Source organism: Lycorma delicatula, chromosome 11 (genome assembly GCF_047948215.1).
Source record: "Lycorma delicatula isolate Av1 chromosome 11, ASM4794821v1, whole genome shotgun sequence".
Lineage (NCBI taxonomy): Eukaryota > Metazoa > Arthropoda > Insecta > Hemiptera > Fulgoridae > Lycorma > Lycorma delicatula.
Window position 1 is genome coordinate 72223745 of NC_134465.1, and position 24150 is coordinate 72247894.

General features: G+C 31.1%; 1 protein-coding gene and 1 long non-coding RNA gene across 4 annotated transcripts in view; one reads left to right on the forward strand and one right to left on the reverse strand.

Moving 5' to 3' along the window:
• The window catches only part of LOC142332315 (protein O-mannosyl-transferase TMTC1-like), a 507352-nt gene that overhangs the window by 481695 nt on the left and 1507 nt on the right, over positions 1-24150 (reverse strand). The gene's annotated exons all lie outside the window — the stretch shown is intronic.
• Positions 1-24150, forward strand: part of LOC142332316 (uncharacterized) — a 673176-nt gene that overhangs the window by 330846 nt on the left and 318180 nt on the right. Inside the window, exon 1 of one of the 3 annotated variants that reach the window (XR_012758252.1) lies at positions 21894-22018. The exons of the other annotated variants lie outside the window; for them this stretch is intronic. This is a non-coding gene — a long non-coding RNA (uncharacterized LOC142332316). Of the gene's footprint in view, positions 1-21893; positions 22019-24150 lie in introns of those variants that run through there. 3 annotated transcript variants of the gene reach the window in all.

Below are 24150 nucleotides of genomic sequence, written 5' to 3' on the forward strand. Positions count from 1 at the left end.
GATAGAGAAGCGAGAGGGTATTTCATAATGAAATTCCTTTCATGTTGGCTAATTGGTGGAAGTAAACGGACGGAATAAGTCAGTCAGATTCGACACAGGTTCATTAACATCGCACCTTTTAGTGAAGGTGCAAGCGCAATATATTTCACGCTTAGTTATACTTCATGAATTTGCTTATAGCATGTTTCTTATTAGCTTCTATAAAAATTAAAATAGAATTCTAAGAGTACACAAAACATGTACGTGTAAGAATATCGATTTTATTTTTGGTGCCGCCGTTCTTGACATGCATGAAACAAAATGTTTTATATTTACATAACCTAGGTCAGGACGGTAAAGTAATTACAAAAAACTATTTAAAAATAAAAATGTTATGTTTTGTAAATAGCTTAATTATCAGATAAAATGAATTTATAGATAATTTAATTAATCTGAGATGGCTAGAAAAAAACTAAATTAGTTTAGTAGATAAGCTTATGCAGTACTGATGTAGAATAATTATTAAGGTTAAAATAGAATACAAAAAAGCGGGATTTTAACTACTGTTTAAAATGAACTGTATCAATATGAGCTCAAGTAATCTTTTAATTTTTATTTATTTTTTACTTATTATATATATTTACTTACTTTACGAATTTACGTTAATATAATTTACATTTTAACTTATTAAATTGGATAATGCCCACTTTTATATATATATTATATTAATATTATATATATATATATATATGTATATATATATATATATATATATATATATATATATTGTCTATTATCCTGTTTAACTCCGAGGTTACCGTTATGTATTGCTTCAGCGGATGAGTTGAATGATTTGTAGCGTATGTGAAAATGCCGTTTCTGACCGGGATTCGAACCCGGGACCTCCGGATGAAAGGCCGAAACGTTACCAATCGCGCCACGGAGGATGGCGATATATATATATATAAATGTAAATGTTCGTTTGTTCAGAATCTTAAATCTCCGAAAGTTCTTCACCGATTGCTTTGAAATTTTTACTCAACGTTGCATTCAAATACGCGCGTGCTTTTATATACCTACTATTTATACACCTAAGATTTCACACCTATGACACGTAAAAACATGTTTTTTTTTTTTAAAAACAGCGCTATTTGTTGGTCGTAGAAGTAACATACGCTATACTAAATATTTTACCATTCCATTTCAGTGTTTCCGATATGTGTGTCCGCTATAAACTAAAAAAACTACTGGACCTATTTACGCGCGGGGAAAAAGGAAGAATGGGGAAAATCGAAAAAGGTAAAAGGAAAGAAGATGAAAATTTTAAAAATTAAAAAAGGGAAAAGGAAAACGGGAAAAGGAAATGGAAAGGGAAAAAGACAATTAAGAAAAAGGGAAAGGAGGAAAGAGGAAGGGGGCAGGAAAATAAGGAAAAGAGAAATGGAGGAATGAAATGGAAATGGGTAATAAAAGGAGGAATGGTGGAAGGGAAAGGGGGAAACGGGGGAAAGGCAATATGGTAAAATGAAAATGAGAAAAGGGAAAAAGAAAAATGGGAAAGGGAAAAGGGAGAAAAGTTAAAAGGGAAAAGTGAAAGGTGAAATTTTGTCAAGTCCGTAATTTTCACTTTGTTAATGTTTTATCAAACTTTCAGTTGTGTTCATTTAATCTATATAGATACATATTATCTGACAATTAATTGTGTGATTTAAGATGCTGCTCCAATAAAAAGTTTACCATGGTTTCCCTTGATCCAGCCAGGCAAATGTTGTTGCAGTTCTTTTTTCTATATCCGTGAGTAGCTTATCTGATTTTATTTATTCATTGTATTATTGTGTATGTAATAAAGGTTAGAAAAAAGTATTTTTTTTATTACGAGCACCTTTTTATATTGTTCAGCTAATAAAACAAAATTGTGAAAATTTAAAATCGTAAAAATCTGTGAAATTGTAGCCTTTTTTAGCCTCCGGGATCGCCGTTATTCATTGGTAGAGAGGATGAGATGAAATGGCAATTTTGTAGCGCTTGAAAATTTCTTGCCTGAACTGGATTCAAACCCGGGTTCTCCGGATAAAAGGCGGAGACACTACTACTAGCGCCATGGAGGCCGATAATAACATTAAAAAGTCATTATATGTTGTTGAACAGTTTTTCCCTATAATTTATTAACGCTAATATTCAAAAATTAGTTTTATAACCGTCAAGATCGAAAAAAATTCAAAATAAATTTTCCGATTTTTTTTAAATTTGTAAGTCCAAGTTCCAAGAGGACTTTTTTATTGTTTTTGATCATTACTAAAAATAAGATTTAAACATCAAAATTTCCAAATTCCATATAATTTTTTTTTTTCAGAGCTTCCTTACTCAGTGGGAAAAATTTAAGAAATATTTATTTACAAACAAGTGGTTTCTAATAAAAACACATTACTTTAAAAGAGAATTTTTTTTAATAATGAAAAAATATAGTATTACTTTTTTGAAAGTAATAAAAAAAATTGCTTCACATTTTTGTTCTGGAATATTATATAGATGCCAAAGCTACTTTAATTTTAATAGTCTTTTATGTGATGAAGAAAGATACAGAAAATCTTTTTTAATAATAAAAATTAAAAGAGTTAGAGAAAAAAAACATAATGTATTTTTTAGAGGTGGAAAATAAATTTTAAGAAGAATTTTCTAAAAGTATTCATATGCAGCGTTAACTTAACAAATTTTCTTAAGTAAAGTTTTCTCTAATTTGAACACCCTCTTCAATAAAGGCTAAAATAAGAAAAAATAAATTTCCAAGAAATCTTTCTTGTATTTTAGGCCTAAGATCAAAAATTAAAAAAAGAAAATTGTAGATATATCTTGATAGTTCTATATATAAATTATAAACTTAAAAAATATTTAAACCGAAGGGAGATAAAACAAAGAAAGAAAAACATACATTTCAATTCTAAGAGGTAGGAATTGAATTTTTGAAAAAAAAATTACAACTTATTTATGTATCCTCTGTAGTTAACAAATTTTCTTTATTAAAGTTTACTTTAAAACGCCTCTGAAGAAAATCGAAATGATTTTGTTGCTATATCACCCCAGCTTCTTAAAGAATTAAAAAAAAATATTAATTTCATTAATGTCCCATATATAGAAATATTTGAGCCAAATTTAAATAAAATCGGTTACGTCTATCCTGAAATATATCCAGATGTAATCTGCGACACACGTATGTACATACGTACATTCATAGATATTATTTTTGATATAATGAAGAAGTTGGACCCCAAAACGTAGAGACTTGCTAAAAATCCGTAACCCCATTTTTGATGTGATCACCACACTTTCTTTAAAATAGCTATTCTAGCTATATTCGCCGGGAAAGTGAATAATCAGTATTATAAAAAGACGATAATAATATTTCAAAATCAGATGGGTAGATAAAGTGACAAATGAAGAGGTATTGCGACAAATAGATGAAGAAAGAAGGATTTGGAAAAATGTAGTTAAAAGAATAGACAGACTTATAGGCCACATACTAAGGCATCCTGGAAAAGTCGCTTTAATATTGGAAGGACAGGTAGAAGGGAAAAATTGTGTAGGCAGGCCACGTTTGGAATATGTAAAACAAATTGTTAGGGATGTAGGATGTAGGGGGTATACTGAAATGAAACGACTAGCACTAGATAGGGAATCTTGGAGAGCTGCGTCAGACCAGTCAAATGACTGGACAAAAAAAAAAAAAATATTTCAAAAGATTTTTTTTTTAAATTTTGACTGACGATTAAATTTTGCATCCGGATATATACATATATATATATTTTTTTTTTAATTATTATTATTATTATTATAACGATACAGCAACTTTACAATCTGTTGATCAAGATAATTGAGTAATAAGTAAATAAGATCTATTTTAACTAACATAAGAAAGACCCAGTGGCTGGTGAGTTAACGATAAAAACAAAATTAAATAGAGCACACCGCACAACCTACCACATAAGGCAAACCAAGAGTTTCTCAACAATGTTGAAAAACCACTGAACGTGTTACCGAATTAATTTACCGCCAAATAATTCTGGTGCTGAACCAAACGATTTTGATACCGTAGGCTGATCAGAGAGATTTCCTGCCGAACGGTTCGCAACTTAAGATCATTATACATATATTGCTTAGTACCAGGGTACGTTTAGCATTTTTCTCAGTGTTTTTATTTGGTAGCGTTCAAGTATGTCAATACTGGAGGGGTACGCTGTACCCCACAATTCAAGCCCGTAAGTCCAAATAGGCATCAAAACTGATTTATAAATCAATAATTTACTTTCCACTGAAAGCCGAGATCTATGTTCTATCAGCCAGTACATGTTTTTAAACTTGAGATCCAACTGTTTCCGCTTAGATATGATTTGTTCCGCCCAAGAAAGTCGTCGGTTTATATAAACGTTACTGAAAAGATAATAATAACAGAACAACAGAAAAAGGTAAGTGTATTTACATGTAATCTTCTACTTTAGTGATTGTGATCGATGGATAAAGTTAATGGATAAAATTATTTGTAATTAAATAAGGATGAGTGTATCTAAAATAAAATTTTTTTAATTAAAATTTTAAAGGTTGTATTTCCAAAACGTGTATTTACTGTTTTAAATTTTAATATTTCCTTTTAAATCCGTTTCTGAAAAATTAATTCTTTAAAGCTTATATAAAATTGGATCAAATAACGCTGGTATTTTGTAACTATAATCTATGTTTTGAAACACGTAGTCGTGATTCCAGTGTGTGTGTGTGTGTGTGTGTGTGTGTTTTTGTGTGTGTTACGGTGTAATAGTGATCATTCTTGAATATTTAATTTTCACTTTTTTCCTTTCTTTTATATTTTTGCAAATTTTAAATTCAGTTGATACAATAACATATAATTTTTCTGTCTTAAAATAAAAAAAGAAACCCCATTTTCTATCAGTCCCTTTTTTTCATTGTTTATCTCTCACCCTTTCCAATTTGGATATTTTAAATTAATAACCAAACATATAATCAGCTAAGTTATAGGGTTGATTTTTTTAAAAACATTTTCCTATAAGAAGGTTGCATGTTTGTAACTAAATTCATTTTCGTGACTGGATTTTTTAAAATTACAAATCGTATTTTAATTTACGCCGTGTACAATATATAGTCACAATTTCATTTGATTAATACCTTCGTCATAAGTAATATTGTATTAATATAACCTTGGATTATTGCTGTATTTATTAAAATGTATTTGAATGATGAAAAAAAAATTACATTTGATATACTTGCATCGATGGAGATTATAATATTCTGTTTTCAGATAGGAACTGAAATTCACTTAAAATCGATTACTATTTGTTAGATTTTAATCAAAATCCTGCAGTATCATAGTTGCAATATTACCATATCGACAGAAAAGGAAACAACCACTTATCCAATCTGTAACGGGTTTTATTACATTCCCGGCGAATGTATCTAGAATATCTGTAAGGGGAAAAAGGAGTAATCATGTCAAAAGTAGAGTATAGGGTTTTTTCTAATCTACGTTTTAGAGCTCAACTAGTTCATCTAGACCAAAAAATACATATGTATGTATGTAGGTATGTGTGTCGCACAGCTTTCAGCCTTATATCTCAGAATTGACAAAACCGATTTTCTTCAACTTTGGCTCGATCATTTCTATATGTGGGGCATTCATCATATCAGTTTTTTTTCAAACTTCGTTAAGAAGGTCGGGGATATCGTAAAAAAAAAACAATTTCGATTTTCTTCAGAGGCATTTAGAGAAAACTTTATTAAAGTAAATTTATTATCGCTCATGAATATATAAATATAATTTGTTTTTCAAAAATCAACCCCCACCAATTAAAAATGAAACATAATTCTTCCGATGAAACCTTTTTCTTCAGCAACGGTTCTATGAGCAATATGGAAAGGAGAGAATTCAAAGAAAGCTTCCGCGTATGACCTGATAACTAATAAAATACTTTTTATGTTTTCATTCAAGGCCATCCAGTACACATCTCAATTCCCCCTCGAGGGGAGAAGATCCCGCCTCGTAGCGTGTCAGGTCGCTACACCACCCCCTCCGTTCCTTGCCAACAATGGTTTTAACGGAGGACATCTTCTTGCCCACAAACTGATCACATTCCACAGTGTTCAGCCCGGCCACGTGAGATGCCACCGATGCAGATGCCCCGAGGGACACCTACATCAGTAAATTCACCCCGAGAGATAGTATTGAGTTCTGCCTTCCAAAGAAGACAGCTGACACCTAACGCCCACGTTGCCCTCAGGAACTAAGGTAAAAGCCTACTCGCGGAAGATCGAAGACCCCGCGCCTGTCACCTTTAAGCCCTAAACTACACTCTAGTGCGTAGATGCATCAAGTATGCCACGACAGCATATCAATCTGCAAAATCCATCCAGTACACAATTCTTTAATAGCATTCTTCAAACTACGAACTTCCCGACAGAATGAAAGGTATCACAGATGGTAATGGTCGCGAAAACGGTTAAGCCAAACCATTATATAGCTTTATACAGACCGATAAAGCTGTTACCTATTCAGCTGTTTTTTTAGCTGTTACCTAAAGCTGTTGTTGAAGTATTTGAAAGACTACTTCTTCTGATTGTATGGCCCCGATTTTGGTGGAAGAGCGTGTTTTTCTAGACCACGACTTCGGCTTCAGACATGGCCACTGAACAATCGAACAAACACACACGAATATATACGTTATCAGCAGGTACCTGCCTAGAAGAGAGATGTATTGCTCGACTGTTTTTTTGGATGTCCAGCAGGCTATTGATAAAGTCTGGCTTCCTAACCTACCTTTTAAATTGTAAAAGAGCCTTTCTCAATCGTATTAATTGATCCTACACAGCTACCTGGATTTTCCCAGTAAAAGTACAATCAAGACTTGTCTGAATTGTTTGATATTAGGTCGGGTGTTCTTCAGGGCTAAGTTCTGTGGCCGGTTCTAAAGTCGATTTTCACTGCAGATCTCCCAACTCCAGAGGACATTACAATTGCATCGTTTGCGAATGACATGGCAATCCTAGCAGTAGATTCTGACCCTATCATAGCTTCTGTTAAACTACAAACTGATTGGATCTAACTAACGAGTGACTAGTTTGATGGAAGATGAAGGTTAATCTGTCATGGCAATCCTGGCAGTGGATTCTGACCCTATCATAGCTTCTGTTAAACTACAAACTGATTGGATCTAATTAACGAGTGGCTAGTTTGATGGAAGATGAAGGTTAATCTGTCAACTACCATTATCTAACAAACAGTTGTTGTACACAGTGGTCCTGAAACCGTTTTAGACCTACAGAATCCAATTGTGGGGCACAAAAAGTGAGAGTAACATTGAAGTCTTACAGGGATTCCAGAACTAACTATTGAGATATATAACAGAAGCCCTGTGGTTTGCGAAAAAACTGAAATACACGATTATCTGGGATTTTCAACTGTTCGAAAGGAGATACGGCAATTCAGTACAAGATACAATGTTTGATTACTTATTTTTGGTGTTACTGATAAGACTATTTTTTAGTGTTTTGTTTTCTTTTTATGTTCTTAACTTTGGACTTTGATCAATATTCTTGGGACTTAACTTTGTATTACTTATTTATATTTAGTGTATATATTTACCTATACTCTATAAGATATATATGTGCGTGTGTGTATGTGTATGTGTATGTGTATGTGTATGTGTATGTGTATATATGTGTGTGTATGTGTGTGTGTGTGTGTGTGTGTGTGTGTGTGTGTGTGTGTGTGTGTGTGTGTGTGTGTGTGTGTGTGTGTGTGTGTGTGTGTGTGTGTGTGTGTGTGTACAATTACCGTTCTTTGAGGGATCTCATTAGAAACACCTCTCTGCATGTTTTTTGTTTCTATTCTATTTGGTATACAAATTACTTATGGTTCTGGTAATAATTGGAACAGATTGTAAATTAAGCACTACAGCAAAAAAAATGTTTTTTTCAACTTTTTCTCTATCTTCCTTCGGTTTTAATATTTTTATAACCTAATTGTTTGAAAGTTTATATATATATCATATATAAGCACGCCATATTTCATCCGGCACGCCATGACTAAGGATAATCTTGTATAGATTAAACAGGTCACGAGGGAATGGTACGCCTCTAGTTCATTTTTAAGGACAACGGGAGCCCAAGTGCTCTTCAACCACGTGAATTTGAATCAATATTTATTTCGGATCCGCCTGGCAACTGGTGAACTGTGCGTATACGGGGAGATCCAGTCGAACGAACAGATGATGTTCGACTGCCCAGCTCCTGGAGGGGGGGGAGAATTCAGGCCACTCTGAAACTTAGAGGTCAAGGGGAAAATTGGTCACTCATAAGCGGCGAGTCAATGTGGCGTGAGCCGCATTGTCGGATCATATGAGTGTTCCTTGATGCCGTTGCTTTGGCATCAGTGGTTTAAGCGCTATAATATGGTGAACAGGCATTCACCGACCTAGGCGTGGCAGCGAATTGCTGTCCTTAATGGAATAATTTTATTTATTGATAAGTCATATATTTTAGTATGTAGACGGGATGCGCCTGTCCATTTTAGTAATATATGACAAGTGAGTGGTGGGACACGAAAGCGAGTGGTGTAAGTCAGGTAAGCTCTAGGAGCTAATTTAGGAAATTGATTGCTAAACCGTGCTGAGGTACAGTAGTCGTTTGTGGCATGGTCATTCGATCTGATGCTCTAGGGCGACCGAATGGGAATGGGAATGTTGGAGGGAGAAAAACCAGAGAAACCGATATCATATATAGAGCTTTAAAGAAATGTCTACAACCTTTTTAATTATATACCCCGGACCTAAGATGTGTAAAATTTTGTTGAAAATTTTCTTTTTCTTATTTAGCCTTATGAAGGGATGTTAAACTAAAAAAAAAAACTTTATTTGAGCAAATTTGTTAATCTTAACCTATATATTACTAATTTTAGAAAAATCTTTCTTAAAGTTGATTCCTCATCTCTAAAACATATATATATATATATATATATATATATATATATTTTCAGTGTTTTGTTTTTTGGCTTTAACTCTTTTAATTTTTATTATTAAAATAAAATAAAAAAAATTGTTTTATTTTTTTTCAACACTTAAGGGCTAATAATACTAAACTAGTTTTGGCACCTATATTATATTCGGGACCCAAAGTAAGAAAAGATTTTTTTTCATTTTCATAAATATAATATTCTCAATATTTTTAAACAATTATCTTTTGAATTAATTTTTTGATAGGAATCTCTTCTTTATTAAACAAAAAACTTTTCCTAAGCTTTTCCCGCAGGGTAAATCATACAAGTTTTTTTTGTTACTCTTTTTTACTATCCGATAAATAATGGTAATTACGTCATATATTAATTGTTTCAAATGAAAGAATTTAACATTTTTTTTTAAAAAATTGTCAACAGTTTCCTCATTTTATTTAAAATATTATCTTTATTTAAACAATTAAAAATGATACAATTAATATAATAATAATACGTGTGTTGGAATGGCACAAACGGCTCAACTCTCCCTTCCTACATAGTGGATTGATATTTCAAGGCCCGTCTCATCCAGTTATATTTTAACGCAAATAGCTGCCGGATACTGCCTTCCACTCATTAGTCCACTGCCGAATTATAATTCACATTATATTCGTCCTGGCGATATAACAAGATAAATGTGCATATCTTTCACCAATAAGGGTTGCATTTGCCTACGGGCTTCGAATCAACGAAGCTGCACTAAATCATTTTTAAACTTTAGGAATTGTCTTTAATTTAATACGATAATATTAAAGAGAGATAGATTATAGTAGTATTTTCCTTAATTGTTAATTTGTTTTACAACATTTATTAGCTTTATTAGTGTAGAATATTAGAAAAGTTATTCCATTTAATACAGAATAAAGCGAGACAAGAGACTTTTTCAACTAGTAATTAATTTATTGAAGACACAATAAAGGAAGTAGTAGAAGTATTTAAGACCAGCGTATCGTTCTATTGAGAAAAAAGAAGTCGTTAAATTCCTTAGGAGATATTGCTTTTTTTTCTTTTACTGAAACTTAGAATAAATTAGAAGTTATGGATTAATTTACAGGATATTAAATCTTTTAAAAATAAAAGAAACACTTTCCAACTTATGTCGTTGAATTTTTTCCGTATTTCGGTTTATTTAATTTAATCCTTCTCTTATTAAAAAAGCTTTTTTTATTAATGTTCATATATTTCGATTTAATCTTTCTTAAGAAAATAATGTATTAAAAATTCCTCAGTTGACACAATTTTAGATTATTTTATTAAAAATTTTCTATTTTTTTATTATTATTATTATTATTATTATTATTATTAACCTATAAATTTTAATTACGTTGAAATAATCTTTCCAGAGGTTCATTTCATAGTTGATTTTTTTTTTCAGTATAGTTACTGATGGTATTTAAAAATAATGTTAGGAAACCTTTTAAAGAATAATCAAATATTATGTTTAATTAATGTTGTATTTGTCCATTTCAAATATAGATAAAGAGCTGCGCTAAACAGTTAAATAAAATGTAAAAAAAAGAAAATATTTACAAGAATATTTACTTAAAATTTAAAACTAGGTGGCCTTTTCGTTTGTTTAATTTTGAACTGAGGAAATAAATAAATATTTTATTCTGATCGGTACATTGATCACGTCATGAATAGATAGATATGCTACTCCATACACAGAAAAAAAACGAACTGATTTATCATTTGATTGAATGGATCAAGAAAAAACTGTAATAAAATCTTCATCAGAACAGCAGTACAAAATATACAATTATAAAAAAATTGATGTGGTTAAAGTCCATATTAGTTATTTAAAATACATTATATTTATTTTATACATTTATATTACTAATTTTTTTTTTTTTTTTTTTTTTACTTTTAAGGCCGCAAAGGACCACTTTAGTCAGAATAATTCAAGTCTTTTTTGCCGATCTTTTGGCCTTTTAAATTCTTAGCTTTTACTTTCTTCCAATATTTAGTAATTCTTAATGATCTTGTTTTACGATCCTCTTCGGAATAAACCCTTTTTGTATAATTAAAAGTTCTCACTCGGATCTTTAATAACAAATTGTAATTTTTCGGATTTACTAAGTAAATCTTCGTAAGTCAAATTTAATTCTTGCATGTCTTCTTTAATTTCTTTGATCTATAATGGCGGATTTTTTAAAGACCAAAATCGATCGATAATTCTCTTAGTAAACCTATCCTGCGGTAATCTTAACAAGTGTGCACAGAAAGAAATTCGCTTCTTTTTCATAGTAAGGATTTCAAGTTTTCGTACAGAAATTTATTAGGCAATAATCTGTACTGATTTTCATGTTTATATTTTTTGTTTATGCAGGTTCTAAGAATCCTGCGTTCAACTTTAAGGAAAGGTTCAGTCCTATTTTTCTGATTAAATCTAAATAAAGTCTCGCTCGCGTAAGTAATTACTGGTTTAACCACAGTTTTGTAATGTATAATTTTAGTGTTACATTTATTTAAATTATTACATTTATTTAATTTATTTATTACCAGAAAGAAATTTACATATCCCGATGCATTCACGCCGAGTAAATATACAGAACACAAAGTAAATCCTACCGAGGGAAATATTATTGCTTGTGCTCAGGCAGAATACAAAAAATACTAATAAAATTACGCGTAAACAAAGAAGAGGTATACTTCACCCAAATTATTAATGACTAAATTATGTGAAACATTTATAAACATTACATATTTGTAATCCTTTGATAATTTAACACTCCTTAACCCCAGAAATGATAAATGTCGATATTTCGACGGTTTAGTCCGATCCACAAAGTGATAGCGTCGAACTAGTCGATCTATATAAAATTTGATAGAACAAAATGGATATCGATCCGATCCTATCGATGTAGATAACCAATCGATAGAAAAGGTATCAATCTATAATTCTGTTATTATTTTACTTGGTTAGGTGTTACCTGCTCTATCCGTAATTCTTTCATAACCATGTTTACGTATTCGTTGATCTTTATGGCGTGAAACAATTTTATTTTTAGTCTTTTCTTTAATATATTCACTTATTATAAGTTTACTTTTCATTTATACATTGTGTAGTGACCCATGTTCATCTTGTAAAACTTTTTTACTAAATTTATTAAATTTCAAGAACCACTCAGAAAAAATTAAAAATTAAACACTTGATGTTAATCCTAATTCAATTGAAAAAATTTTATCAATAATTTAAATTTCTTTTTTGTTGTAACGTATGAAATAATATTAATTTAGATAGGTAATAAAACTAAAAATACAAAATAAATTCAGAAGACGTTAATAAAAAATTATTCGAGTACATATAAACATAGAGGTGTAGAAAATTCATGTATATAAAAAAAGATTTCATTTACTACTTAGTAGGGCTTCATGGAGGCTGAGGAAGTTATTCAAGACTATCAGACGCTCCAGAACTATATTGATACTCAAGAATTATAATGGAAATCTTTCTGAACTGAATAGGAATGGATACACCTTACGGAATGCCACGAAGGGGCTAAGACGATCCAAAACGTCGCTGCTTGCACTACAGCGACGTACTGGATAATGGATGAGGAATGACAAAGAGAAAGCCGATCTATTTTTACTTCGCACTAAAGCGTAACTTTTCCGACCTCACGATAAAGAGGGTCCTACTGACGAGAATATTAAAAGACTTCTTAGAGAGCCCAGTGTCAGTCAGCTTTCCGATCAAACCGATCTCGACAAGGGAGTTACTGAAGTAATTCGACCAGGAAAGGCGACTGAAGAGAGTCCCGAATTTTTATTTAATGAACAAAATGCTTGTTATGCTACGCCTTAAAGGCATCACGTACATTAGGGATATCTTTAACGTTATCCTGCATACCTATTATACCCCCGCGTAATGGAAGGTATCTTAGATGGTAATGTTCTTGAAACCAGGAAAGACTACACACGAAGTTCTTCTTACAGACCGATTAGCCTCTTACCGGTCATATCTAAATTATTTGAAAAACTATTATTTCGCAGTTTCAGGCCGGTATTTGTTAGGTTCAGGTACGGCCAATCCACCATCGGAAAATCCCATAGAATCGTCAAGGTAATCAATGGATGCCTGGAGGGAAGAAATGCGACTGAAGAGAGTCCCGAATTTTTATTTAATGACGAACAAAATGCTTGTTATGCTACGCCTTAAAGGCATCACGTACATTAGGGATATCTTTAACGTTATCCTGCAGACGTCTTATACCCCCGCGTAATGGAAGGTATCTTAGATGGTAATGTTCTTGAAACCAGGAAAGCCTACACACGAAGTTCTTCTTACAGACCAATTAGCCTCTTACCGGTCATATCTAAATTATTTGAAAAACTATTATTTCGCAGTTTTAGGCCGGTATTTGTTTGGGTTCAGGTACGGCCAATCCACCATCGGAAAATCCCATAGAATCGTCAAGGTAATCAGCGGATGTCTGGAGGGAAGAAAGCTCGGTGACATTCTAAGATATCCGACAGGTCTTCGACAAAGTTTGATTGCTTGGCTTGCTCTATAAATTAAAATTAAAATTTCGTAATCCTTACTATCTTGTCTTACAAAATTACCTTGAGGGATGTCTCTCTCTCAGGTAAGATGTAATGATGAATTATAGAGATTCTTCGACATTAAGTCGGGTGACCCTCAGGGCTCTGTATTAGGTCCTGCGCTATATTCAATATTCATTGCAAATCTTGCAATCCTGGAAGGTTGCACCGTCGCCATATTGCCGATGACATTGCTATCCTTGCCGTTAACAAAGACCCTGAACTAGCCTCAAGGGAGATGCAAACGGCATTGGACCTTGTCTACGCATTGCAGAAAAAACGGAGGTTAATTAGGATAAACCGATGCATATCACATTAGCCATAAGAAGGGGTGAGTATCCCCTTGTAAATATGGAATGTGTCTTGATCCCAAAACAGGGAGCATGAAGTACCTAGGAATGCACCTAGATCGGCATTTGACCAGGAAGTATTACATGAGGGTTTGACGTGGAAGTATTACGTGAGGGTAAAAAGGAAAACGCGAAATATGGGAATTGCATTGATTGTTGAGGAGAAACTCGCTACTCACATTGCCCACTAAATTCTGATTTACAAAGTTATCTTATGACCATTCTGGACTTAGTGTGTTTTTTTAAAACAAGGTAACGAGAATAATTGCAGTGGCGCTATGGTTCACACGGAACGATGAGATTCATAAATATTTGGAGCTTCCAACGGTTCGTGAGGTTGCGAGACAGCACAGTGTTAAATACCAACAACGTCTAGAAAAACACGTCAACCACTTATCTATCAATCTGATAACAGCGGGGAGGTCCGAGGTTGAAATGTCTCCATGTCAGCGTTTGGGTACGTAAACGTAGAATAAAGGTAAATTCGACAAAGTCCTGCCACGTAACCTTCACAATGAGAAGAAAAGATTACCATAAGGTTCATTTAAACAGTGTCAGAATACCTTAAGTCAGTAAGGTAAGGTATTTGGGCTTTTACCTGGATCGCCGTTTAACTTGGAGAGATCATGTAATGGAGAAAAGTAAGTTGGTTGACATTAAATTTAAAAAGATGTACTGGACATCAGATAAGGAATCTCTACTTACTTATCCAACAAGTTTTTGCTTTAATAAAAGGCTTTCTTGGAGCCGTTATGGACTTATGGAATTGAACTCTAGGGCACAACCAGTAACAGCGAGGAGTCAGTTCCAGTTACTATCACCAAATCTATTGATGTTACTTTTGTTTACTTCTTTCTTTTTTGTTTATATCGACAATTTGTTTTGTTCTTCGTTCGACTAGTTATAGCTTGATTAGTTTTTTTTGGTTTTTATTGATTATTTATTTTTTGGTTTTTATTTGTTTTTTTGAATTGTAAAATAAAGGTTGACTATGAAGTGATATATTTTTTTACTAATGAACTGTAAGAACATTGTTTTTAAACAACTTTTGTTATGGATTGGCTTATAATGGGAGTTCCTTAAGAACCCCATATCATGTGCATATTATCAAATAATTTATTTATGGTTTTGTTTAAAGAACCGATTATAAGTTACTATGTGTGGAACACAGAATATTTAGTAATATTACAGCCCACCGGGTTGGTCTAGTGGTCAACATACCGTCTTAAACCGGTTGTTTAATAGTTCATTTTTAAAGTCGAAGGTTCTGAGATTCAAATCTTAGTAAAAACTAGTTTTTTTTGTTTTTTTTTTTAATACGGATTTGACCGGTGTAATTTGATACTTGGGTTTCAATTAACCATATATCTCAGGAATGATAGGAGTCTGTACAAGAGTTTACCTCGTTTTTTTATTAAAATGAACTCTTCTAATTGTAGTTTAAATAAATTGGATAGTAGACTTTTCAAATGGTTGGGCAATTTATTAAAAATGCCAACGGATGCATAATAAGGCCTTCTATTTTAAGCTGTAGTATTGTTTTTATTTATATGAAAAACATTTTGTTACTTAGTTCGGCATTAGTGGGATATTATTACTTTTAAGAATAAATAATGATTATTACTTTTGGCAAAGATTAAACATTATTAATCAAAGAAATTAATTAATATATTTAATTTTATAAATATAAATCTACAATATTCATACTTATGGGTAGCAAACCATGATCTAAGAACCTATTTTTATATTTTTAAAACTCGTTGTGACTTTCTGAAGGAATCCTAAGAGATAATATTTTTTTCTACATTAGACTGGAATATCGTAATTAAAATAAATATTTAATAACGATAACAAGTTTAGTGAGTTTTATTAAGAAGTATCAAAGCAAACAATAATTTTTGATTTTGTTGAAAATAAAATCAATTTTAGCATTTCAAGAGAATTTATCATCTAAATGAAATCGTTTTACTTTATGTGCAACAGAAACACTATCGTTAAAATTAATCAAAATTCTATCCACGAGAATAATAATGTTATTTCTATCGAAGTAAAATCTAACGGTTTTAGTAAATGCTTCTTACTAGAATGTTTTGTTTTTTAGCGAGGGTAAATAAATGCACGTCCAATCTTTCCGATGTAAAATAAGAGTAATTTTATGTATGTTTGATCTTGTTTTTTTCTCCTTAAAAGAGAAACGGTAATCATTTTTATACTGAATATTTTTAAAACTATATTATTTATGTATTGAATATTATTTTTTTCATTAAGCGCATCATTGATTCTTCATCCTGCTTCTTATAAAATTTTCTGGCTATAAATATGAGCGATTGCCATTAACCTAAATCAAAAGTTTTATTCTATTAAGGTTTTCATTTTAGTTATCGGCTGAAAAAGACGTATATATTTTGCAATATAGTACGTATTAGAAAATCCACCGGGTTGGTCTAGTGATTAACTCCTCAACGCAAATCAGCTGATTTCATTGTCGAGAAGGTTGAAATCCTAGTAAATGCAATTACTCTTATACGGACTTCAACACTAGATCTTGAATATCGGTGTTATTTGATGGTTGAGTATCAATTAACTAAACATCTCAGGAATAGTCGACCTGGGGCTGTACAAGGCTGTACCTCATTTATATTCATACATATCATCCTCTGAAGTAATACCTTACGGTGGTTCCATAGGCTAAACAGGTAAAAAGAGAGTTGTTAGAAATTTTAATATTTTTATTTTCTTGTACGAAGTAAAGGAAGTATTGTGATCGCGAAAAATTTCAGTTTTCAGATTTTAACGGAAATATCCATTTTGATCATCTCTGAATCCATTTTGACTAGTTTCGACACGACTACTGTACGTATAACTCAAAAAACGATTAGCCGAAGGATATTGAAATTTTGGATTTAGGACTGCTGGAAATCGATTGGATCGGTTAGATTGCAATCGATTGGAACAAATTGTGTCCAAAAAAGTCCACAATCCAAAAAAATTCGGATTTTTTACTTTTTCTTAACTGTAGTAATATGCCCTCATTGAGAGCTTTTTAACCATATGTCATGAATGGTATTCATTATCTTTGGTTCCAGAGTTATAGCCAAATAAAGCCAAATAAAATTTTAATTGATAAAATATTTGGATCTTCCAAGTGAAAGGCACATCGGTTTGAATCAGACTTCATCTCCTTTTTTTTTTAATTTAAATATATTGATTTATTAACAATTATTAACCTCTGATTGTTAAAACATTTTTACGATAAATAATAATTCAATAATAACAATAAAAAAAATATCAAAGGTTTTTAAAAAAATAAAATTTTATGTGCTTTTCATTTTAATAAATTTGTATATGTAATTTAATACAAGGTGTTCACATCTGATTTTTTTCAATGTTTGATCACATTTTCTCTAGCTATCTTTTTATTTTTATTTTGTCTAACGGTTAGCATTTATAATCGGTAGCTCATAGGAGACATAAGTCCCCCGACGAAACCCCTCAATAAAGCATACAAAGTTTAAAGCTTCATATATAGGAAAAGCACCTGTATATGTAGTCCAAGTAAAGTTCAATAAATAACATTGCCTGAGAATAGATCACAGATTACGAAATAAAAAGTACTTTCAACTTAACTGCCAAAAATTGTAAAACAATATTAATAATTTTACGTAATGGATAGGGTTTTTTCGGCCCAGTACGATATATTCTCAAGTATTATCTATCCAAAGAAGAATGAAGAGGTCATCGGAAGAAGAAGAGGGAGAAGAAGAAGATGAAGACCCTCTACTCGCCCCAACATCAAGGACTGGAGTCCGGGACAGAGCCCAGCAGAGTTGCGTCCTGGAAGGCAGCCATAACAGAAGTGGACGAAGAACTTCTACACAACCTCTCCTTTAAAATTTACAAGTTAAATAAAATAAACCAGCAATTGCGACTCCTCCGGAGTAGGGGTCGCATTGCTCCCTCCTGATAGTTAGTGCCCCGTTGTGGCGTATTCCTGCTAGCCTATGAAGCGTTAGCACCGAAAGGACTTCAGTGGACTGTCTGAAGGGGAATTACGTCGGGAGGACAGGCTTTATAAGCCTAGCCTTCCGCGGTCGGCCCATAAAATGGGTTGGATAACGCTGGTTCAACAACGGATTGGAATGCAATTAAATCCGTCCTTAAAATACTAAATAAACAAAACAAAACTTGAAAAATTAGACCCGCCATTTAAAAATAAACCTTTAAAAAAACACGCCCGATTAGAATCATCCAGCAGCAAGGGACTCTGTCCAGGTTCTGCGATAAGTAGGGGGAAATAAACTCACGCCAAATTTGCATTCCTTTCCATATTATCTATCATAAAACGTTTTTGTTACTTTTAAATTATATATTGTTTTTTAACGATTGATTAAACATTTAATTTTTCTGAAATTTTTCTTTTGTTGCACTATAAAATATTTCCAAGTGTTACGATTATTAAGTAAAATAATATGGCTAAACAATTTCATTAATATTTTATCATGTACGAAATTTATTTAATCACCAATTTATGTGGAGCTGAGTTAGAAAAATTATTGTTGAAAAGATATTTCTTATATTTTTATTACCTTTAATTTTTACTGGTTATTATAGGATACAATACAAAAATCGGACGTATTGCAATGGGTCAATATTTTTTATTATTGATTTATTTTTTATTACTCAAACTTTAATATTTTAGTTCCCAACAAAATAAAACAAAAATTAGGATACATTTATCTATGTAAAGATGTGTGCGTGTATTTCTGTGTCTATCCTAATTAACGTTTCTAGATCAGACGAATATATAATCATTAAATAGAGACTTGTTAATATGAATCGTGTTTATAAATCGTTGACCCTGTATGAATTTTTATTAAAATCAAACAAGGGAAAGGGGTTAAAAGCAACCCGGAAGTCTCTAAAATCATGTTTCACTCTTTTCTTTTTTTTAAAACTGAAAATATAAAATTCAAATCAATTCTAATAATTAATTGTTAATTTAAATTCCTGTAAAAGGCTTGTAGGAGAATATTACCTCGTGAAAACACGCCAAAGAGAAATAATGATCAATTAAGTTTGTTAAGCAAACACATATTTTAACTAGATACCTCCTATACCAACTCTAATCCAACATCATTTCAGGTTTATTATAGGGGTGGTTGGTAGATCGATTTCTCGTAAATCTATATTGATAATTAGTCAATTATCTTCTTTTTTTTTATTATAACGTCATAGCAACTTTACAATCCATTCAATAAGATAATTGAACAATAAGTAAATAAGATCTACTTAGACAAACATTAAGTAGCCACAGACCCAGTGGTTTGTGACATAATAACAATAACGAAATAAAAGTAATGAAGTAGAAGAGCACTCCGTAAGGTCACCTAATTGAAACGATAAATTAAATCAAGAATTTTTTTTAGTGAAAAATCACTAATTGTGTTATCCAATAAATTGAATGCCATATAATTTGGGTGCCGATCCATACGATTTTGATATCGTAGGCTGGCTAGAAAGATTTCCTCTCGAACGGTTTGCAATTTAAAATCATTATATATGTGGTTTAGCATTTTTCGCAGTGTTTTTGTCTAATAGCGTTCAAGTATGTCAATACTGGAATATCTTATTCTACCCCGCAATTCAAGCCCGTAAGTCCAAACAGGCTTCAAAATAGATCTATAAATCAATAATTTATTTCCTACCGAAAGCCGAGATTTATGTCCTATTAACCAGTACATATTTTTAAACTTGAGGTCCAAATGTATCCGCTTAGATTTGATATGTTTTGCCCAGGTAATTCGTCGGTCAAGATGAAAACCTAAATATTTACAGTCTTTAGAACTTGGAATTGGAATATTGAAGACATAATCAGTTGGACAGTATTCCTTTCGAAGGGTGATCGTGATGTACCTCGACTTTGTTTATTTTTTTTTTTGCAACTTGTAAGCCAGGATTCGAGGAGAATGATGTAATCTTGAATATAATGAGATGCAGTAGTTGGATTTTCGTCGACAGCAAGAATTACAGTATCATCAGAAAACGTTGCGACTGTGGTATCTGCCGTAATTGGTAAGTCGGCCGTAAATAGAACATACAAGATGAGTCCGAGAACGCTTTCTGAGGTGCCCCTTGATAGTATAAGGAACAAATCCGTTAAAACCTCTTCATGTTTAACTTGAAAATATCTATATTCTAGGTAAGATTTTAGCACTACATAGAAAACATGCGGTAAGACCTTTTCCAGTTTATAGAGCAACCCTACATGCCAAATTTTGCCATAAGCTTGATTGTCATCGAGGGAAAACTGCTGAACAGTATTTTTTCTTGTCTAGAGCATGATTTATAACGTTAAAAATCCTGTTTTCTTGCTCCACAGTAACATGCTTCTTCAACCCAAATTGGTGAATCGGAATTTGATCGTTAACGAACCGTTTCAGTCTTCTCAAAAGGAGCTTTTCAAACACTTAAGAGAGCGCAGGAAGCAGACTGATAGGCCTATAAGTTATTACGATATTACGGTGGATTCTTTACTTGGTTTTGGTATTAAAGTTATTTATTAAATTTTCCATGGTCCATGAAAATGACCTTTTCAAATAATAAATAGCATTAAAAATTAGAGTAAGTAAACTTATCGCTTGTCGTGGTATTGTCTGGAGAACCCGAATGGTGATCAAATCATATCCGGGCGCCTATACTGAATAAAAAAAATTATCATATATTGAATAAAAAAAAATTAAATACAGTTTTATTTAATGAAAAGATTAAAAAAAAGTACCGAAATTTCACCGATTGGAAATTATTGAATTAAAGTATAATTGCTCGGAAAAATTTTCCACCACAAATATATTTACAGATTTACAAAATAAAAAAAAAAATAATAATTTTACTTTTATTTGAAATCAAGAATAAATATTTATAATAACATTTTTTATTAAATTCAAATAACATTTTATATTGACAATGTTGATCTGTAAATCTGTTTTCTACTCATAGTAGTTAACGTACTTACGTGAACATTTATTTATTATATCTCTCAACTAAATTTAATTATAATAATGCATATTGAATAAATTTGTAAAAATAATTCCTTTTCATTTTATATCACGAATAATAAAACTGTGAGGCGCCCTTCATTGGCACCCTTCACTATATTATATAGCAAATTATCATGAAATGATTATAAAATATACTATAAAACAAGTGAAAAAGTATGTCTGAGATCATAAAAGAGTACAATTTGTCGTCAAAGTATATGATACGTAACGTTGTATATATTGCATAGAAATATAATAGTTACTTACATTAATAGTTTAGATTGAGAATCTTTTTAGATCTGACAGGGTGTTTTTAAACTCAAATAAATGTTACTATTTTATATCAAAAGAAGTTTTATAAACTTAAAATTTAAAATGAAACTTAAAGTTTTAGGACCTTGTAACGAATGAAACGTACAACTTAAGTATAACCCAATATTTTACATCATTTTCTGTTTATGAACCAGGGCTGGAGTCTAGTAAGGTGATTTTATAAATTAAAACTTGAAATCAATCGTGTAATCCAAAGGTTAAATTAAAAATATTCCTTTCATGAATGGAAATATGAACTCCATATAATACTAAAGGTAAAAATCAGTTCAACACCGATTGGTGAATAAATTTTTAATTTAAATTGTGTAAGTCTTTTTAATTCACTAATTTATTTTGATTTTTCTTAGAGTATTGGTGAATTCATTTCAAACCCATTCTGTGTTAAAAAGAAAGTGTTATATTGGTATTGATGAACATTACTTACTTTTACGTGGTATTTGATTATCTATTAACAAAATTTGAAAAAAAATTAAAAGGAAACTACTTTATTCCTCAAATTTTTTAGTAATTTTTAACGTTAATTTTTTATGATTAAATTGAATCTCTTGCTTCATTTATTACAGATTTCCTGTTATACAATGTTACAGAAGGAAACAAATCTACAATAGCAAAATGTCTTTCTCTGGAAAGAATTTAAAAGTTATTTGTTCAGACGGTGGTGTCAATACAGTTCAATTGGGTGTACATTGATCATCACACGTGCGAAGCTTAACACAACATGTAAGGTAAGATTTTTATCATCTAAAGCTCAATCATAGAAAATTATATTATATTTATTTTTATTTTTCGGAATGATTTGCTAAAAATTGAAGGTAGTAAAAATATTTTGTTAATAAATTACATTTAACTTTTCTTGTTTTTTATATTACAATATAATAAATAAAAAGTTGCGCTCGCGCGCGCGCACACACACACACACACACACATATAATATATATATATATATATATATATATATATATTTTATCACAAAAAATACATTAGATATGTATATTTTTTTAAATATAGATTGTTTTTGTTTTTTTCTTTAAAAAGGAAGAGATTTAAATCAATTCTAATCGGTTCGATCACGTGATATGACGTGAGTAAGAAAATGTACAAACAAGTCTTAAAAGTTTTCCTATGAAAAGTCACGTCACGATTTGTCTGTCCCAATGATAATTATTGCAAAATTATAGATTTATTGTTTCAGTTTTTTCTTTCTATTTTTTTTTATATTTTTTTTATTTTAGTTGCATAAAAATGGTATTGTGTTAATAAAAAAATGAAAAATTTTTTTTTGCTGAAATATATATACACGTATTGCCATCGTAAAATTAATATATTAAATATTCATGAAGAAACCTAAGTTATTTTAGCAAAGTTAGCTTTTTATTTCTCAGAATTTAAATGAATTTTTGAACTAAATTATTAATGTTGTAATTTAATTTACTTCTATCTTTCCTTTTATGTATGTTTTTTAAGTCATTTTCATTGTACCAGTTTTTTTTTTAAAGTAATTATTTTTAATTAAAAATTGTGAATGTATGTGCGCGCGTATTCAATACACTCTACATAATTATTTGTAGTTATTCTTTAAAATTTTTATAATTACAGAAGTGATATTTCTTTTATGTGTTTTTATATAACGTAATTGGAATCTGAAATGTTCATCATTATTCAATTAAAATTCCTGAGTTTGAATCACGACAAAATAAATCTTTATATTCTTATTATAAATACTATTAAGACTTTTCGACATTAAAAAAAAGATTTTTCTAAAATATATGTAACTACATAAATTTAGAAAATTTATAATATTATTAAAATCTATACGCTATCAGTTGTTCCTTATTTCTGATAAAATAATATATATGTATATATATATATTACTTATAATATTATAATTACATAATAATATATATTTTTAAAAAGGAGTCCGACAAGAATGTTCCCTATCCCCTTTACTTTTTAATCTTTACATAGAATTAGCAGTTAATGACGTTATAGAATTTAGATTCGGAGTAACAGTACAAGGTGAAAAGATAAAGATTCTACGATTTGCTGATGATATAGTAATTCTAGCCGAGAGTAAAAAAGATTTAGAAGAAACAATGAACGGCATGGATGAAGTCCTACACAAGAACTACCGCATGAACGTAAACAAGAAAAAAATGAAAGAAATGAAATGTATTAAAAATAATGAAGATGGAATGTAAAAATTGGAAGAGACAAAATTACGGAGGTAGAAGAATTTTGTAATTTAGAAAGTAGAATTACTAAAGATGAACGAAGCAGGAGCGATATAAAATGCGAATAGTACAGGAAAAACGAGGCTTCATTCATAAATGTAAGTTGTTTACATCAAAAATTAATTTAAACATCATTTGAAAGTACATGTTTGGAGCGTAGCTTTATGTGGAAGTGAAACTTGGACGATCGGAGTACCTGAGAAGAAAAGATTAGAAGCTTTTGAAATGCGGTGCTAAAGGAGAATGTTAAAAATCAGATGGGTGGATAAAGTGACTAATGAAGAGGGTTTGCGGCAAATTGATGAAGAAAGAAGCATTTGGAAAAATATAGTTAAAAGAAGAGACAGACTTATACACCACATATTAAGGCCTCCAGGAATAGTCGTTTTAATACTGGAGGGACAGGTAGAAGGGAAAATTGTGCAGGCAGGCAACGTTTGGAATATGTAAAACAAATTGTTAGAGATGTAGGATGTAGGGGGTAAACCGAAATGAAACGACTAGCACTATATAGGGAATCTTAACTGCATCAAACCAGTCAAGAGACTGAAGACCAAAAAATATATATATTATTAATGATATTAACTGTTTATATTGTTTTTATAGCACTTTCTGAAAAATTCCCG